The 16975-nt window shown below is 46.2% G+C and overlaps 2 long non-coding RNA genes across 2 annotated transcripts; both read left to right on the top strand.

The window, feature by feature from the left end:
• The first annotated feature begins 9415 nt into the window (after window positions 1–9415).
• LOC141020981 (uncharacterized) lies at window positions 9416–11020 on the top strand. The gene is made up of 4 exons (XR_012180972.1): window positions 9416–9488; window positions 9953–10066; window positions 10666–10842; window positions 10948–11020. It is a non-coding gene; the product is annotated as an uncharacterized lncRNA (long non-coding RNA).
• A 733-nt stretch (window positions 11021–11753) lies between these two features.
• Window positions 11754–14521, top strand: LOC120975700 (uncharacterized). The gene is made up of 3 exons (XR_005771268.2): window positions 11754–12004; window positions 12871–12916; window positions 14070–14521. It is a non-coding gene; the product is annotated as an uncharacterized lncRNA (long non-coding RNA).
• Window positions 14522–16975: the final 2454 nt, after the last annotated feature.

Raw genomic sequence — 16975 nt, 5'->3', positions numbered from 1 at the left:
ACTTTCGGTCTATGTAACCCGGATAATGAGGTTGGTACCTCAATTCCGGTTTATCAGTTTTGATAATGCTTATTGTGTGTGACAAACACTGTGAATCAAAGTTTAAGCCGGCGGAGTAAGAACCGCCGTGCACACTATTGATACAATCAGAAGAACTTGTTGCAGATTCAAAAAATCAAAACTTAGGGGCTTCCAGTTCGAATACGACCAGAGACCCGTCCCAAAGGGGTTAAGCTAAGATTCGAATGCGATCATATATCCCCCAGTGGGTTTGGCGATGCTAATCAAGAGGGTACCGACAGCTATGTTCTCTTTGGTTCGAATACGACCCATGTTTGAACAGGAAGCCCCCAAATGACCTTAAGAGTTGTTTAACGACGCTGATTCGAATACGATCCACGTCGGTTCCCAAAGGGGGTTGAGCTATGATTCAAATATGATCAAAGAAAACTCCCCAATGAGCTCGGCACTTTGCCAATCAAGTGGGTATCGACAGTTATGTTCTCTTTGGTTCGAATACGACCTATGTTTGAACAGGAAGCCCCCAAGTGATCATATTGCGTACGGCTAGATTCGAATACGATCATAAGCCGGATCCACCTCCAAGTTACCATATGATCTTGTAATGGAAACAACACATTTACCTTTGGAGGAGAAAAAGGACAGAGGTCCTGCTTTATTGCTTATCATAATATATACATGGCTTATAGAAATATGTACATTATGAGAGCCGGTGGCTCAAGTGTAATAAGGCCGAAGCTGAGCTATGTCCCACGGCCGACGGGTCTCCTCCTTCGACTTGCGTGAATCTTTGTGCTCCCGAATGTCAATGAGGTAATATGACCCGTTGTGCAAGTTCTTGCTGACCACAAAAGGTCCTTCCCAAGGCGAGGATAGCTTGTGTGCATCTGTTTGATCTTGGATGAGCCGGAGCACCAGATCACCTTCCTGGAAGACCCAGGACTTAACCCGGCGACTGTGATAATGGCGCAGGTCTTGTTGGTAAATTGCTGAGCGAGCTGCTGCCACGTCACGCTGCTCGTCCAACAAATCAAGAGCATCTTGGCACGCCTGTTCATTATCCGCCTCAACATAAGCCGCCACTCGAGGCGAGTCATGACGGATGTCACTGGGGAGGACTGCTTCCGCTCCATAAACCATGAAGAAAGGCGTGTAACCCGTAGACCTGTTAGGGGTAGTATTGATGCTCCATAACACGGAGGGTAACTCCTCCACCCAACAACCCGGCGTCCGTTGCAAAGGGACCAAAAGCCCGGGCTTGATACCCTTCAAAATCTCCTGATTAGCCCTCTCAGCTTGACCATTGGATTGAGGGTGAGCCACTAAGGAAACGTCAAGCCGGATATGCTCACGCTGACAAAACTCCTCCATAGCGCCTTTAGACAGATTGGTACCGTTATCAGTTATAATGCTGTGTGGAAAGCCAAAGCGAAATATCACCCTTTTCATGAACTGAACCGCCGTGGCTGCGTCGCACTTACTAACTGGCTCTGCTTCAACCCACTTTGTGAATTTGTCAACTGCCACCAAGAGGTGGGTCTTTTTATCCTTGGACCTTTTAAAAGACCCAACCATGTCAAGCCCCCAGACCGCAAAAGGCCAAGTAATTGGAATCATCCTCAGCTCCTGAGCCGGCACATGAGCCCGTCGCGAGAACCTCTGGCAACCATCACATTTACTGACCAAGTCCTCCGCATCAGCATGAGCCGTCAGCCAATAAAAACCATGACGAAAAGCCTTGGCCATAAGGGATTTTGAGCCGGCATGATGGCCACAATCCCCTTCGTGAATCTCACGCAAGATTTCTTGACCTTCCTCAGGGGAGACACAACGCTGGAACGCTCCCATAACACTGCGGCGATGCAGCTCACCATTGATAACAACCATTGACTTAGACCGCCGGGTTATTTGTCTGGCCAAAGTTTCATCCTCAGGCAAATCTCCCCGGGTCATGTAAGCCAAGTATGGCACCGTCCAGTCCGGGGTGATGTGGAGAGCCGCCACCAACTATGCCTCCGGGTCAGGGACAGCCAAGTCTTCCTCTGTAGGTACGTTAACAGAAGGGTTATGCAGGATGTCCAAGAAAGTATTAGGCGGCACCGGTTTTCGCTGAGAGCCCAGCCGGCTTAATGCATCAGCCGCCTCGTTCTTCCTGCGATCGATGTGCTCTACTTGGTAACCCTGAAAGTGTCCAGCAATGGCATCAACTTCACGGCGATAAGCCGCCATGAGAGGGTCCTTGGAATCCCACTTGCCTGATACTTGTTGAGCCACTAAGTCTGAGTCGCCGAAGCACCTTACCCGGCTCAAGCTCATCTACTTAGCCATCCGAAGACCATGGAGCAAGGCCTCGTACTCAGCCGCATTGTTAGTGCAAGGAAACATCAACCGTAGCACATAATGAAACTTGTCACCTTTAGGGGAAGCCAATACAACTCCAGCCCCCGAGCCCTCCAATTGCCTGGACCCATCGAAGTGAATAGTCCAATATGTATTATCCGGCTTTTCTTCGGGCACTTGTAGCTCTGTCCAATCGTTGATGAAATCCACCAAAGCTTGAGATTTAACAGCAGTGCGTGGTACGTATTTCAGACCATGAGGCCCGAGCTCTATAGCCCACTTAGCCACTCTTCCTGTGGCTTCTCTGTTTTGGATGATATCTCCAAGGGGAGCAGAACTAACCACAGTGATAGGATGACCGTGGAAATAATGCTTAAGCTTCCGGCTTGCCATGAACACACCATAAACAAGCTTCTGCCAATGTGGATACCGCTGTTTGGACTCGATGAGCACTTCGCTGACGTAATGAACCAGCCGCTGAACCGGATGCTCCTTACCCTCTTCCTTGCGCTCCACCACCACAGCCACACTGACGGCCCGTGTGTTAGCAGCTACATACAGCAATAAAGGCTCCTTGTCAACCGGAGCAGCAAGGACTGGGGGCTCCGCCAGTTGTCTCTTCAAATCCTCAAAAGCAGTATTAGCAGCATCATTCCAGACAAAGTCATCAGTTTTCTTCATCAACTGGTACAATGGCATGGCCTTCTCACCCAAACGGCTTATAAACCGGCTTAAAGCAGCGATACGACCCGCCAGGCGCTGGACGTCGTTTATACATGCCGGCTTAGCCAGAGAGGTGATTGCCTTGATCTTCTCCGGGTTAGCTTCAATGCCTCTGTTAGAAACCAAGAAACCCAGGAGCTTGCCCGCAGGAACACCAAAAACACACTTGGCCGGGTTAAGCATCATCTTGTAGACCCGGAGATTATCAAAGGTTTCCCTCAGATCATCTATCAAGGTTTCCTTCTCCCTGGACTTAACCACAATATCATCCACATAGGCATGAACATTGCGCCCAATCTGGTTATGAAGACAGTTCTGCATGCAACGCTAATAAGTCGCCTGTGCACTCTTGAGTCCAAAAGGCATAGACACATAACAGAAGGCTCCAAAGGGAGTGATGAACGCCATCTTATCCTGGTCCTTAACTGCCATTTTAATCTGATGGTATCCAGAATATGCATCCAAGAAACTTAAACGCTCACAACCCGCCGTGGCATCAATGATTTGATCAATACGAGGGAGAGCGAAAGGATCAGCCGGACATGCCTTGTTTAAGTCCGTGTAGTCCACACACATCCACCAGGTGCCATTCTTCTTGAGCACGAGCACCGGGTTAGCTAACCACTCTGGGTGAAAGACTTCAACAATAAACCCGGCTGCCAAGAGCCGGGCCACCTCCTCACCAATGGCTTTCCGCCTCTCTTCATTAAACCGTCGAAGGAATTGCCTGACCGGCTTAAATTTCAGATCAACATTGACAGTGTGCTCAGCGAGTTCTCTAGGTACACCTGGCATGTCAGAAGGTTTCCATGCAAAGATGTCCCTGTTCTCACGGATGAACTCGATGAGCGCGCTTTCCTATTTCGGATCCAAATTGGCACTGATGCTGAACTGCTGAGACGAGTCACCTGGAACGAAATCAACAAGTTTAGTCTCATCAGCTGACTTAAATTTCATTGCCGGCTCATGCTCCGTAGTCGGCTTTTTCAGAGAGGTCATATCTGTTGGGTCAACATTGTCTTTGTAAAACTTCAACTCCTCCGTTGCACAAACAGATTCTGCATAAGCCGCATCGCCTTCCTCACACTCCAAGGCCACCTTCCGGCTGCCATGAACCGTAATGGTCCCATTGTGACCCGGCATCTTGAGCTGCAAATATACGTAACACGGCCGTGCCATGAACTTGGCGTAAGCCGGCCGCCCAAATATGGCATGATACGGACTTCTTATCTTGACCACCTCAAAGGTCAATTTTTCCACCCTGTAGTTGTACTCGTCTCCAAAGGCCACTTCCAATTCGATCTTACCAACTGGATAAGCCGACTTACCAGGCACCACACCATGGAAAACAGTATTGGACTGGCTAAGGTTCTTATCAATCAACCCCATACGACGGAAAGTCTCATAATAGAGGATGTTGATGCTGCTGCCTCCATCCATGAGCACCTTAGTGAACTTATATCCTCCCACCTGAGGAGCCACCACCAGGGCCAAGTGACCCGGATTATCCACCCGGGGAGGGTGATCCTCCCTACTCCACACAATAGGCTGCTCAGACCATCTTAAATAGCGTGGAACCGCCGGCTCAACAGCATTGACAGCCCTCTTATGAAGTTTCTGATCTCGCTTACACAGACTGGTGGTAAATACGTGATACTGTCCACCGTTAAGCTGCTTTGGATTGGTCTGATAACCCCCCTGCTGCTGTTGATGACCCTGGGCAGACTGCTGATTAAAGCCCCCTTGACCGTTCTGAGTATTAGGATTTGAGCCGCTGCCCGGGCCATGAAAACCGCCAGCGCCTGAGCCGCCGCCCGGGCCATTGTTGCCATTAAAGGCATGGGAGTTCTTAAAGGCTTTCATGATTGCGCAATCCTTCCATAGATGAGTAGCTGGCTTCTCCCTAGAGCCATGCCTCGGACAAGGCTCGTTTAACAACTGCTCGAGCGTCGGGCCTGACCCGCCAGCCCGGGGAGGTGGCCTCCCTTTACGTCGCTGGTTGTTACCCTGTGAATTGGTATTGGCCACAAACTCCATGCTGCCATCAGCCTTATGCTTGTTACCTCCTTGGTTTGCCGGGTTATGCTGAGGACCCTTGCCATTGCCGTTCTTCCTTCCCTTCCCTGTCCTTTCATCATCTGAAGCGAGGTCCTTGGTACTATCAGAGTCGGCGTATTTGACAAGAGCCGCCATCAGCGTACCCATATCATTGCAGTCGCGTTTGAGCCGCCCGAGTTTCATCTTCAGGGGCAGGAAGTGACAATTCTGCTCCAACATTAAGACTGCAGAGCCGGCATCCATGTTATCAGATGAATGTATTATCTCTTTGACCCGGCGAACCCAATGTGTCGTAGACTCACCCTCCTGCTGTTTACAGTTAGTCAAATCCACAATTGACATAGACTGCCTACAGGTATCTTTGAAGTTTTGGATGAACCGGGCTTTCAGCTCAGCCCAAGACCCGATGGAATTCGGTGGCAGCCCTTTCAACCAAGTGCAGGCAGTCCCATCTAACATCATGGTGAAGTACTTGGCCATCGCCGCTTCACTGACCTCCACTAATTCCATGGCCATCTCGTAACTCTCGATCCAGGCTCCGGGTTGTAAATCAGCCGTGTAGTTAGGCACCTTCCTAGGCCCTTTGAAGTCCTTGGGTAGACGTTCATTGCGGAGAGCCGGCACTAAACAAGGGACACCTCCAGTCCTCATAGGGATACCCACGTCGACGGAAGTCGTCGGATAAGCCGGGGGTGTCTGGTAAGCCGTCACCTGAGGCACTTGCTCCGCCTCTTGCCGTGCTCTGTCTTGGTCTGTTGCGTGAAAGGCTCCGTTATGAGCCGGGCCATGGCTAGGTGGCAAGTCATGGCGTCGGACATTACTTGAGCCGGTCGCTGAAACCATGTGTCTGCTATAACTCGGGCTCCGGCCTGGACGAGGGGTTGAATGGATCCTGTCCCGGCTGTAAGAGTACGCCTCTTGCTGCGCTAGAGCCGTCTGAAGGAGCTCCCTGACCCGGCGGGTTTCAACCGCCGTTGGAGAATCACCATCAATTGGGAGAGCCGGCAGCCGTGCCGCCGCGGCGACCATGTTTTCCAGCGGGTTGGCATAATGACCCGGTGGTATTGGCACGTACCGAGGCGGGGCAGGGTTCACCCGGGGAGGTCCCATTACTTGGGGCTGAATTGGTGTCCCAGCTCCGGGTACTATGATCTCCGGCGGGTTACTAGACCATGCACCTGGCGTGTTGAAGAGGTTTCGAGGATCGTAGACCGGAGGGAGTCGAGATTGGGCCTTTTGATGCCTCCTTCTCATGACCTCATTGGACGCGTTCTGATCCATCATGAGCCGGAAGGACTGCGCCTGAATCAACTGAGTCTGGGCGTCGAGAGCCGCCCTCTCCGCAGCCATCCTGATCCCTTCCGCCGCCAGATCCTCCTTGGCTTTCACTAGATCTAACTTTAACTGCGCCACCTCCGCGTCATGCTGAGCCTGATCCGCCGGGTCAACCGTGGCGGTCAACAGGCCCGTCATCTTGTCCGTGAGATCCATCAACACCTGAGCCGGCGAGGGTACCGGGTTTCTTGACCCAGCGGCTGGGTTTTGAACAGGCTGTGCACCGGCCATGAAGATTCCAACCCGGCTCGGCGGCTCAACAGGGTCCGGAATACTGTCACCATCGGAACAACCCCTGAGCCTGCCATCTTGAAGTTGATACAACGAGTTTGACTCATCTGTGGATGACTCGCCGTCAGAGCCGGCGGCCGTCTCATCACCAGATCCAGACTCTATAGAGCGTCCTCCATGAACACATCCCACAAAAGCATGCTTCAAGGCAGGTAGAGCCCGGGCGGGTCATGCACGCTGAGCCGTCTCGATGAGACCGGCGCAGAGATCCGGCTCAGGGCCCGGCTCACCAATCTTGCCAATGAAGACATGAATTCCGCCGAAGGGGACCCGGTACCCGTACTCAATTGAGCCGGCGTCGGGGCCCCAAGTTGCATCGTCGATGTAGAGCTTGCCGCGACGACTCTTGGTCATCCGGCCCACAGCGTATCCCTTGAGCGCTTCGAAGCTGCCCTTCAAGAACTCAAATCCACCGTGCGCTGGCCCCACGGTGGGCGCCAATTGTCGTGGAATTGTCACGGCAGATGTCCTCGAGCTAGGACTTAGTCGTGGAGCCATCGCAGCTAGGAAGCTTGAAGGGGTTAAACGGGACAAGGAACATGAGGGTTATACTGGTTCGGCCCCTTACGGTGAAGGTAAAAGCCTACATCCAGTTGAGGTGGTATTGCTTATGGTTTTGATGACCAGGGAGCTTGATTGCTATGCCTGGCTCTCGACGAGATCTTACCTTTTTCTAAACCGCCGCCGGGTCGTCCCTTTATATAGAGAAGGTTGACGCCCAACGGCTCTCAGAGTCCCGGCCGGCTCATAAGAGTGTCCGGCTCGGACTCTCAACTATTCTTGCTTTACACTACAAGTTCTACCATAATGGCGGTTATCACTACGGGCCTTAAGATATCTCCGGGTCTTAGGCCCATCATTGACCCGCCGTCTTCAAGCTCGGTACTGGGCTTCGCGTGATGACCATTATGAGTAACCCGGCCCCTCCTGGCGGGTGACTCTAAGGGTTATATCCTCAACACCACCCAAGCCGCTGCTGCAGGTGCACCTCTCTCTCTATCTGACGACTGCTCCTCATTTTCTTGGATTGCAGGTCACCACTATCACGGGGCAGGACGATGTCTTTGTAGTAGCTTGGAGGTGCCTCCACTGCTTGATCTACTTCATTGCTGTAACTGGAGATATATATATATATATCTGACATAGAACCTTATATATGAAATACTAATCTCGTGCATTAGTTTTGTAAGCCATGGTGTATTAGCAGCAAGCACATTACTCATGAGATGTGGGTTTCATTCTGCACCTCTAAAATTCTCCATCACACAAATAGAACAGACAATTTGACTTATTGCCCACATATGGGGGACCTGTATATGTCTTCTGGTGTCTGTTAAAGCTGCGACCTTGGTTATGCAATGTAGTATCTAGGCAAAGGTAGACTGGGGACCCTGATGATCTATCTGGTGAGAATTGGGTGATTTTGTGCCGTTCTTTAGTTTGCTGTAGACTTGTAGATACATGTAGCGAAAGCAAGTAGGGTTTGGTATGTGATTTTGTAGCTTTTATTAAGATACATCCTTTAAACATGTGCTTTGCTGTACTTATTATTAGCAACCGTAGCGGGAACTCTGGCCGCCTCCACCTCCACCCACCGGCAGGAGGCCCTCGTCACTCCTACTCCATCGCGTGGCCATCACCGGGGCCTCGCCGCGGTCTCGAGGCTGTGATCCTGAAAGGTGAGTGAATTTGTCAGAACCCCCGGGTTGCATTGGGTGGGGATGCACCTTCTAAAAGTTTGCTAATGCTGAGATTGTTTGTCACTCGTGTTGCCAGGGCAGGATGACACCACGCTTGGTGGTGTGGGATGGCTACAGATGCAGAGCGCTTCTGATCTCGTAAGACAACAATCTTCATGTTCTGTTATGCGCTTGAGTTTCCATAGGATACTGTGATTGGAAACTGTTGGTCGTTGTTTGATAGCTGGATTTTTTGAGAGGGGGACTTTTATTTGTTCTAAACATGACGCTGACTTTGTTTCTGAAAATGCAAGATCTTAGGTCCCAGCTGCAGGAAATGATTCCGGAGCAACAGGTTTGTGGCTCACTCGTGCATCCTATCGTGAAGTTAAGTTGGAAAGTATTCGTGTCATCTGATTCCTTATCCTCTCTTTTTATCAACCCCTGTTATTTACTCAACCAGTGTTAACCCTGTCAGTTCATGTGATTCTGTGTGATGCTTAGTTTCTGCTTCCAAATAGTGTAGAACACCTTTTATTCACAAATGCCATGGTGTAACATGCTAGCAAATGATAATTGTTGCAAACTAGCATTTAATACTCAACACCTTTAAGGAACAAATTTACCTTATTTCAAATATATTATTCCTGCGTTGCACTAGATTCTGTTACGTGCCTGGTATGAAAATAAATTAGTAGATTAGTCAATTACGCTCTTAATATTGGAGAGGTGCTACTTGGATTCGTCTTCACCGCTCTAACCACTTGTTTCTATGAAAGAATAATTCTGCCGGTTCAAAGTTATTTCATGTCGATTGCATTTTTTTACAAGACCGCTTGAAAAAACTTGTCAGAGCATGAAAACGTCCAGCTTGGTAACATAACTGTGGACATGGTATTTATTTAATAACATTTGTCTTTAAAAACTCTATTTCTGTGCCGACCAAATTCTGAACAATGTTTCTACTTTCTCCAGGTCCTTGGTGGGATGAGAGGGATTACTGGAATGCTCTGGGAAACATCTTTACTTGACCCAGAGGAGGTATCCTTTTATTGTTCTCCTTTGTAGTGCTATGGGTGCTGTAATGAGAGCAAATTACATATTAGCTTGTATGTCTACGAATGTTCCTTGGGTTAGAAAATTGATTATTATATTATCTTGAGATCTCCAGTCAAGTTTCTGTCCTGAAGTTGAGCTTAATTTGTCCCTGTACAGTAGTAATTAGTGTGTTAATTGTATACTTTATGTCGAAATATGATTCACTTTCCAGAATTGACTATAGCACAGTGATTTAAAAGATATGTTCACGTTCAAATTGGATTAATTCATTATACATCAACTTGCTTGACTACAAGAGCATAATCCTTTATGGTTTATATTTTAGCATGCCTGCCTCATTGTAGAGTTTTGATTGAATTGGTACTTAGTTTGGCTTGAGATATTTAAATTTATGCATCATTGGTATATCTCTGTTGATGCCTGTAATTTGTGTGCTTTCTATTCAGGGTATTCGATTTAGAGGTCTCTCTATTTCAGAGTGCCAGAAAGTACTGCCGGCTGCAGTTAAAGATGGAGAACCTTTACCTGAGGGTCTCCTTTGGCTTCTTTTGACCAGAAAGGTTTGACTTCTATGGAACACATACCCCTCTTTAGTTTAGTGGTCTGTGAAAATAGTTCGTTCGAAAATAGGAGGTATAATTTGTTCATTGATGCAGTAGAGGACGTAATGTATTGGTTGACTTTTCTGCTATACCGTCCGTGAGTATTATAATAAAGTTTTACCTTCATACTATAAATCCCCTCATTGGAGCTATATATCATATGCCGTACCATTTAGTCTGGTTGATGAGTAAAATGTTTTAATAAATTTAAGGTCGTTCTTTGTTTACTTGCTATTTGCTAGCACTAATGCTGATGTATGAACAAATATAGAGCTTCAAAAGAAAACAAAGTATAGTTCATATTTTTAATCATTTATGTCCATATCATGTGACGCTAATGTATGAACTTTATATAGTTTGGTTTAAACGATATCAAATAAAATAATATATATTATGGAAATTAAATAAACCCTACAAATCAATTTAGGAAACTATTGTTACTGGCAAAATGAAATTATAGAATTAAGGATTTGCAAGGCTTTCGTTTGCGGCCGGAAATACTCTCGCTAAGCGCTATATGAGTATTTTGATTTTTGTGCATTTCCTGATATTTTTAGGAATTGGCGATGATCAATTTACAGTCAATTATCAATTTATGCGGTTCATTAAATAATCAAGATAACACGTGGAGGCCCATTCTTCTTTGGGCCAGCAGCCTTCTCGCCAATGAAGGCATTTCTACCCGGTCCTTTTCTTCTATCCTGCTGCAGGAACCAAACACTATACCTTCTTCGGTGAGCTCTTCTTCTCTTGCCTTTCTCCCTGCGCCGCTTATTCGATCGCGGTTGATCTCTCCTTAGACCCTTTCTCTTTTGCCTGACTATTCTATCCTTTCCTAGGTCTTCAATCTGTTTTCTTCTTCAATGAAGCTGACCATGACATCCTGCACGTACTGCACCGCTCCCAGAGGTATCTTTCTCTCTTCCAGATCCAGTTCATTTTTCTCTGGGTTTAGTTATGCTTATGATTGCCTGCTGTGCCTATATTTGCTCGCCATCACATGTCCGCGGTGCATGTCAGTGTTAATTATATTTGCACAATCAGATAGGGGTAGATGGCCTCCTGCCCTTGGTTGCTTCCCCTCTGCTTACTAAAATACATGTACAGTTCTTATATTTTACATTTACGATCAGCGAAATTAATAGCTGTGATTCATTTAAGCTATTGAAGTTCATTTGATTTTGTGTATCTATAGATGTGCTTATATTCTTGAATCCATTTGATTTTATGTCTCTGTAGACATATTTATGTTCCTGTCAGCTCATGCCGACAGTTCGCTACGTATTTACCGTCCTGTCAGCTCATGCTGACATTTGTCTAAGTTTCTTTATTCCAAAACTGCATATGCACGAGAGGCTCACACTGAGGGAGGGCTAAATTGTGAGATATCCTTGTTTGGTCCTTCCATATGCCTACAAGGCCTGAATCAATATGACATGGTTTATCATTGAACTGAATGCTTCAATGGAAATTTGATTTCAGGCGATTATATACTTTTTATGGTTTGGCTAGATGGTCCTTCTAGATTTTGTTTGATTGTGTATAAATGGTCGGGTTATGAGAACCAAATCCTCATATTTTCGACCGTGGCAGTTACTACCTTAAACAAAGCTGACTTTTTTTGTACTACAATTGTTGCCCACTGCCGCCGCGTCCGTCAAGCTAGCGCGTCACATCTGCCACTTCTCCTCTAGGTAGCACGGGGGTTCTGCCTATGTGAGCCACGACGGCGCTGCCCGCGCCACTGCCTCGTTCGTGAGCATCACCTCGCCCCTGCCCCGTCCGTGAGGTAGACGCTTTGTGGAAGGAAGGCGAGCTCTTCCGCCGTGGGAGCCGTCGGGAATTGTTCGCTTGCCGGGTTTTGGCCACTTACCAGGTGGCTCCGGCTAAGCTGAGGTGAGAAGATTGATCGAGGTTTTCTTCCACTTTTGGAGTATCAGGTCTAGAGTCTTCCATTCCTGTTTCAGTTTTCTTGGATGGTAAGATGTTGTGCTCGGATTTGAAGAGACTTACCTCCAAAGATTTGAGATCTTATAGAAATTAGAACTGATAGTCTTTTAAAATGAATTATGCATAGTATTGCTCAATGGGATGCATAATTTGTTGTTTGTCTCATCAGCTATAGTGCTAATTTACATACTGGTTTCGTCGTGCTAATTTACATACTGATTTCGTCATGATATAACTTGATGCTTAGACTATTTTGTTTTGTTTCGGCTGCAGAATATACCATATGGTTACATACACATGGTTGGTTTAATTTTTGTTAAAAGTGTGAGGCTTTGGGTGAAATTCCGGTTCCACCACTAGAAGATTTTATTGTTAAAGTAGTGGTGGCCCTGATTATTTTAGCGGCACATGAGGCTATACTTGCTATTCCCTACGAGTTGTTGCTGTGTAAACTCACAGGCTTCCGGGCGCAACTAACTACAATACATATATGCATGCCATTAGGAAATTATAGTTGTTGACGCAGTTGGAGCGCCTGGTGCCACGTCGAGTTCATCTTATTATGTAAATATAGTGGTTGGCATGCTTAGTTGATCCTATTGTGGTTACCCGATTGTTTTGGGTTGTGGACCTACAACAAAGTGGAGTTATATTCTGTTTTTTTCTACAACTCACATGACAAAGTGGAGTTTTGTTCATTTTCTGGATTTTGTTTCCCCAAGTTATTTTTCTTACTCTTCTTTCTTTTGTTTTTCTTTGCTCCGCCTTCACCTGATTGATAATGTGTTGTTTATCTGCTTATTGTTTTGCAGGTGCTGGTTTTCATGTGAGCAGCTACTGGTGGTTACGCGTTGATAGGTAGATTGTCTTTTTGTTCATGCACAACCTCTGTGCCTACTTCCGGTGGTTACGATTTATGTGCCTATTTTGTGTATTTTTGTTTCCAGTAGTAATTATTCAAGTGGAGGTCAGATGCAGTGACATAGATGGTTGAGCAATATACGTGTTGCGCTCTGCTGAATTAGGTGAAAAATAAATGTTGCCGATAGTGGAATTATTTGTTTTGCATTTGGCAACATATCCGATAGTCATGTGTCTAGGTTGTTCATAGAGTTTGGTCTAGGTAGTCTTCTGGGTGCATTTAGAAAGGTGCTCTGTCTAAAAATAGGGAATGGTATGCAGATAACTGTTTCCATAAATAATGTCACCTTTTTTGTTGCTAAAACACATATTCACTGTCACATCTTTATAGCATCAGTGTTCGTTCGTTAACACAGGCCCTTATTGTCACATGTGTTGTTTAGTGTAATATTAATCCTATTTTTAATCTCCTGAAGCAAGAAGAGTATTTTGGTGGAGCACAATTTATGAAGGTATTTGTGTGATTAAAAAACCCGAAACTTCTTAACAATTACTCCCTCTCTAAACTAATATAAGATCATTTAAATCATTACCTTAGTGATCTAAAAGACTTTATATTAGCTTACAAAGGGAGTACTCAATTATTATGTAACACTTGATTTTCTCCGTCAACGACTCTGTTCTGTTTTCTAACACCGGTGTACTGTTTTTCTTATTCATCGTTGCAGAAAAATTAGTCTTTAATGATTTGGTATAGCCAATGTGCATACTATCCAGTGTAGGCATTTAATTCGTTTTATTTTTTGTTCCATGATGAGATGATGGATTGTAACAGGGAAACCATTTTCTTCTCTATATAACTCTTCGAAAACAAAATGGTCTTGGTTATATGGTTTATATCGATGCACTCTCGAGGAATAGGGATCTCTGCAATGCCGTTTGAATTCTTGTCTTAGGTTGATATAATGTAATTGCAATTATGTACAGATGTTTCATTTGGACCGATATAAAAAGTACAATATGAGTGTCCATTGAACAATCCGAACTTAGATATGAGTATTGAGTTGCTGAACTATACTTTCTATTAAAATTAGAGTACTTTTAAAATTATCTCAATGTGTGATATCGACTGACGTATCATATGGTTTAGGTGTTTTTCTTCAGGAGCAGCCTGGTTGGCTGGTTACGTTTTCGACTGGCCAAGCAATAGCTATTTTTTGTCTACTACCTCTGCAGTGGCTACTTTTGCTATAATGTGCATCAGCATCAGAACCACGTTCCCTATCATGGTATGGGGCTTAGCATCATCATCTGCTTCCAAAAGTTTGTGTTTTCAAATGCTACCACATTTTGGGTTGAATGGCTTTCAATCTGCGGAATGCATCACTTTCTATGTACATGACTTGCTCTAATCCTGATCTATTAAGTGGTTCTTTTGGTCTATTCCTTTGTGCCGAGCTTGATGTGCCTCAATTGTATTATGTGATATTTATTTCGATTGGAAAATTAATGAGGTTAAAGATTTGGTGCATTGCTTGAAGTGAACCATGCATTGATTGCATACTACATTGATTTGAATTTTACGTCTGGACCGGACAATGCGGCGCACACTTCATATCTATGTCTGCAATTTTGGTTTCAAACTTCCTATCGAGTGGCTGCACTTTTGGTTTATAACTTCCTGTCGAGTGGCTATTTTCTGTGGTCTTATAAATGCATTGAAATTGATTCTGCCTTATAGCCTTGTGCCGGTATTAAGCATCATCATGTCATACTTATCACAATTGAATGTTTTTTCTTCATTGTATTGTTATACTGTATGAATCCATATGGCAAACCTGGATTACCACTAACTTAGCATTATTTGTTTGACCAACGTTCGGACCGGCACCCTCGCGCCAAGGCGCGATCCTGATCTAGTTCACTCTAGGGCTGTTTGGTTAGCTGCATCAACCTCAACCAGGCCAGCTGGATACATGTTTTATTTTTGTTTTGGCCTGTTGGCTTGGCTCTTGAGGAACGCTAAAATCGAGCATTTTCACCGAGCCAAATACGTGAGTTGCGAGGGGGCGCATGTGGGTGATGACAGCTGCACACAGGGGGACAAGCGGTAGAAGTCGTGTTGGTTCCTGAAATGGTGCCGTAACTCTCGTCACCCCCTCCTCCCACCGCCCATTCTCCCACTGTTCGCTCTACCCTCCTCCCACCGCTCACTCTTCCCTCTGTCCACTCTTTCTGTCTCATCGGTGGCGACCACAAGATCCGCACGGCGAGCACCGGCTTCACCCCACTCCGAGTCAATTGCGGTATGCCCTGCGTTCCCTCTGTACCATCGATTTTCCTACGGCCGTGTTAGATTTATCCTTGATTGTAGATCACACATTCGATTCAAGGTTAGGCTTCTATCTAGGACAAACTGAACCGATTCCAATTAGGGATTCGAGGGTATTCACACACATTGGGAAGGAATTTCGAGGGTTTGAACAAACCCTCGAATCGATTCATCAGCACTTCGAATATAGCCTAGCGACGGGGTTTGAGGCGCATGGGGCGCGCTGAGCAACATGTAGGTCAATGATAAGTCTCTAACGTTCACGCTGGTAGTCGTCCACCTTGAGGGGCATTGTAGAGCAGCCAGGTTGAGAAGCCCTCGCCATCATCTTCAACGCCTGGTGCTCCTCCTCCTTGTCAGAGTCGTCTAGAACGATCTTGTTCATACGTGTAGTGCGTTTTTGATCGGGCCTAGTTCATATGTATATGTTCAATGCAGATTGACAAGCTTGTCGTGGGAGGTAACGACAAGGAGGGAAACGATAAGACTGGCAAGGAGGTTGACGATATCCTTGATTAGGGGGTGCTTGCCACGTCGGCCTACCATTCATGGTCCGGGCCAAGGACCCACTGACAAACGAAGAATAGGTCATGCAAGCCATGGCCCTTGGTGTACTCAAGATGGTTGTCTCAAAAAAACTCAAGATGGAATCGTTCCAAGACTTGGCGTATACTTCAAGCCATATTCAAATTATCGGCATGTTTATGCCCACATGTAGCCGACATACGTGTAACCCTACCCCCGGTGCCTATATAAGCCGCAATTCTCTTTTTTAGTCAAATTAGAACTCATCCATACGATCTCGAGGTAGATCATCCTGTACTTTGTACCCCATCCACAGTCAATACAATACAAGCGGGGTGTAGGGTTTTACCTCTTCGAGAGGGCCCGAACCTGGGTAAACATCATGCCTTTCTCTACTTCCTGTTACATCTAGCCGAGACCACCAGCTCGGGACTGTTGGGAAACATAGTAGAAAACAAAACAAAATCGCCCTACGAACACCCAAGAATAATATGAAGATGCATATAGTGTTTGGTCAACGATCGTTACCGACTCCGGAGTGCAGTGGAAGTAGACGAGTCAGTGTAGATCGTACTTGGAGTCCCTCAAACTGTTGATGATGATCCCGCGAACCGCCCTCAAACGAAATATAGAAAGCACGAGCTCTCTACTTGGTTGCGAGCGTACGGTCTTCACGATCCGGTAGCGCTTCGCCGTCCAGAGCTTATCGACACCGGAGAATTAGAGGGCGGAGATTAGAACCACACGGGGCTTCTAATCATGAGGATTAGAGGATCTAGGTCAAGTTCTAATTGATCAACTAGGATCAACTAGAACTAGAGAAACTAGGGGAGGCAAAACTTGTGTGTTCAAAAGAGCTCAATACCTCAAGTATATATAGGTTGGAGGGGAGGAGGGGCGCCACAAGGGGGGAAGGACTTCCCCTTGCGCCGGCCAAGGGAGAAGGACTCCTCCTCCCCCTCCGCAATTTGACCTCCTAGGAGGAAAGAGGGGCACCTCCCCTATTGGGCCTTGGTGGCCCAATTCTCCCTCCACCACCTGGCCTTTTTAGGCATGTTGGTATTAAATTAAATATAAAGCCCTCTAACAGTCACTAGAGCATATTATATATAATTTAACATCATCAAAAACATTTTTCATCCATATGTTAGTTATCAGTCATACCTGGTATACCCGAAATTAAATATAAAAGCCCTCTA

The sequence above is a fragment of the Aegilops tauschii genome, chromosome 3 (genome assembly GCF_002575655.3).
Source record: "Aegilops tauschii subsp. strangulata cultivar AL8/78 chromosome 3, Aet v6.0, whole genome shotgun sequence".
In the NCBI taxonomy this organism is placed as follows: domain Eukaryota; kingdom Viridiplantae; phylum Streptophyta; class Magnoliopsida; order Poales; family Poaceae; genus Aegilops; species Aegilops tauschii.
Note: the sequence above shows the minus strand (reverse complement) of the source record. Positions and strands in the feature narration are given on the sequence as shown.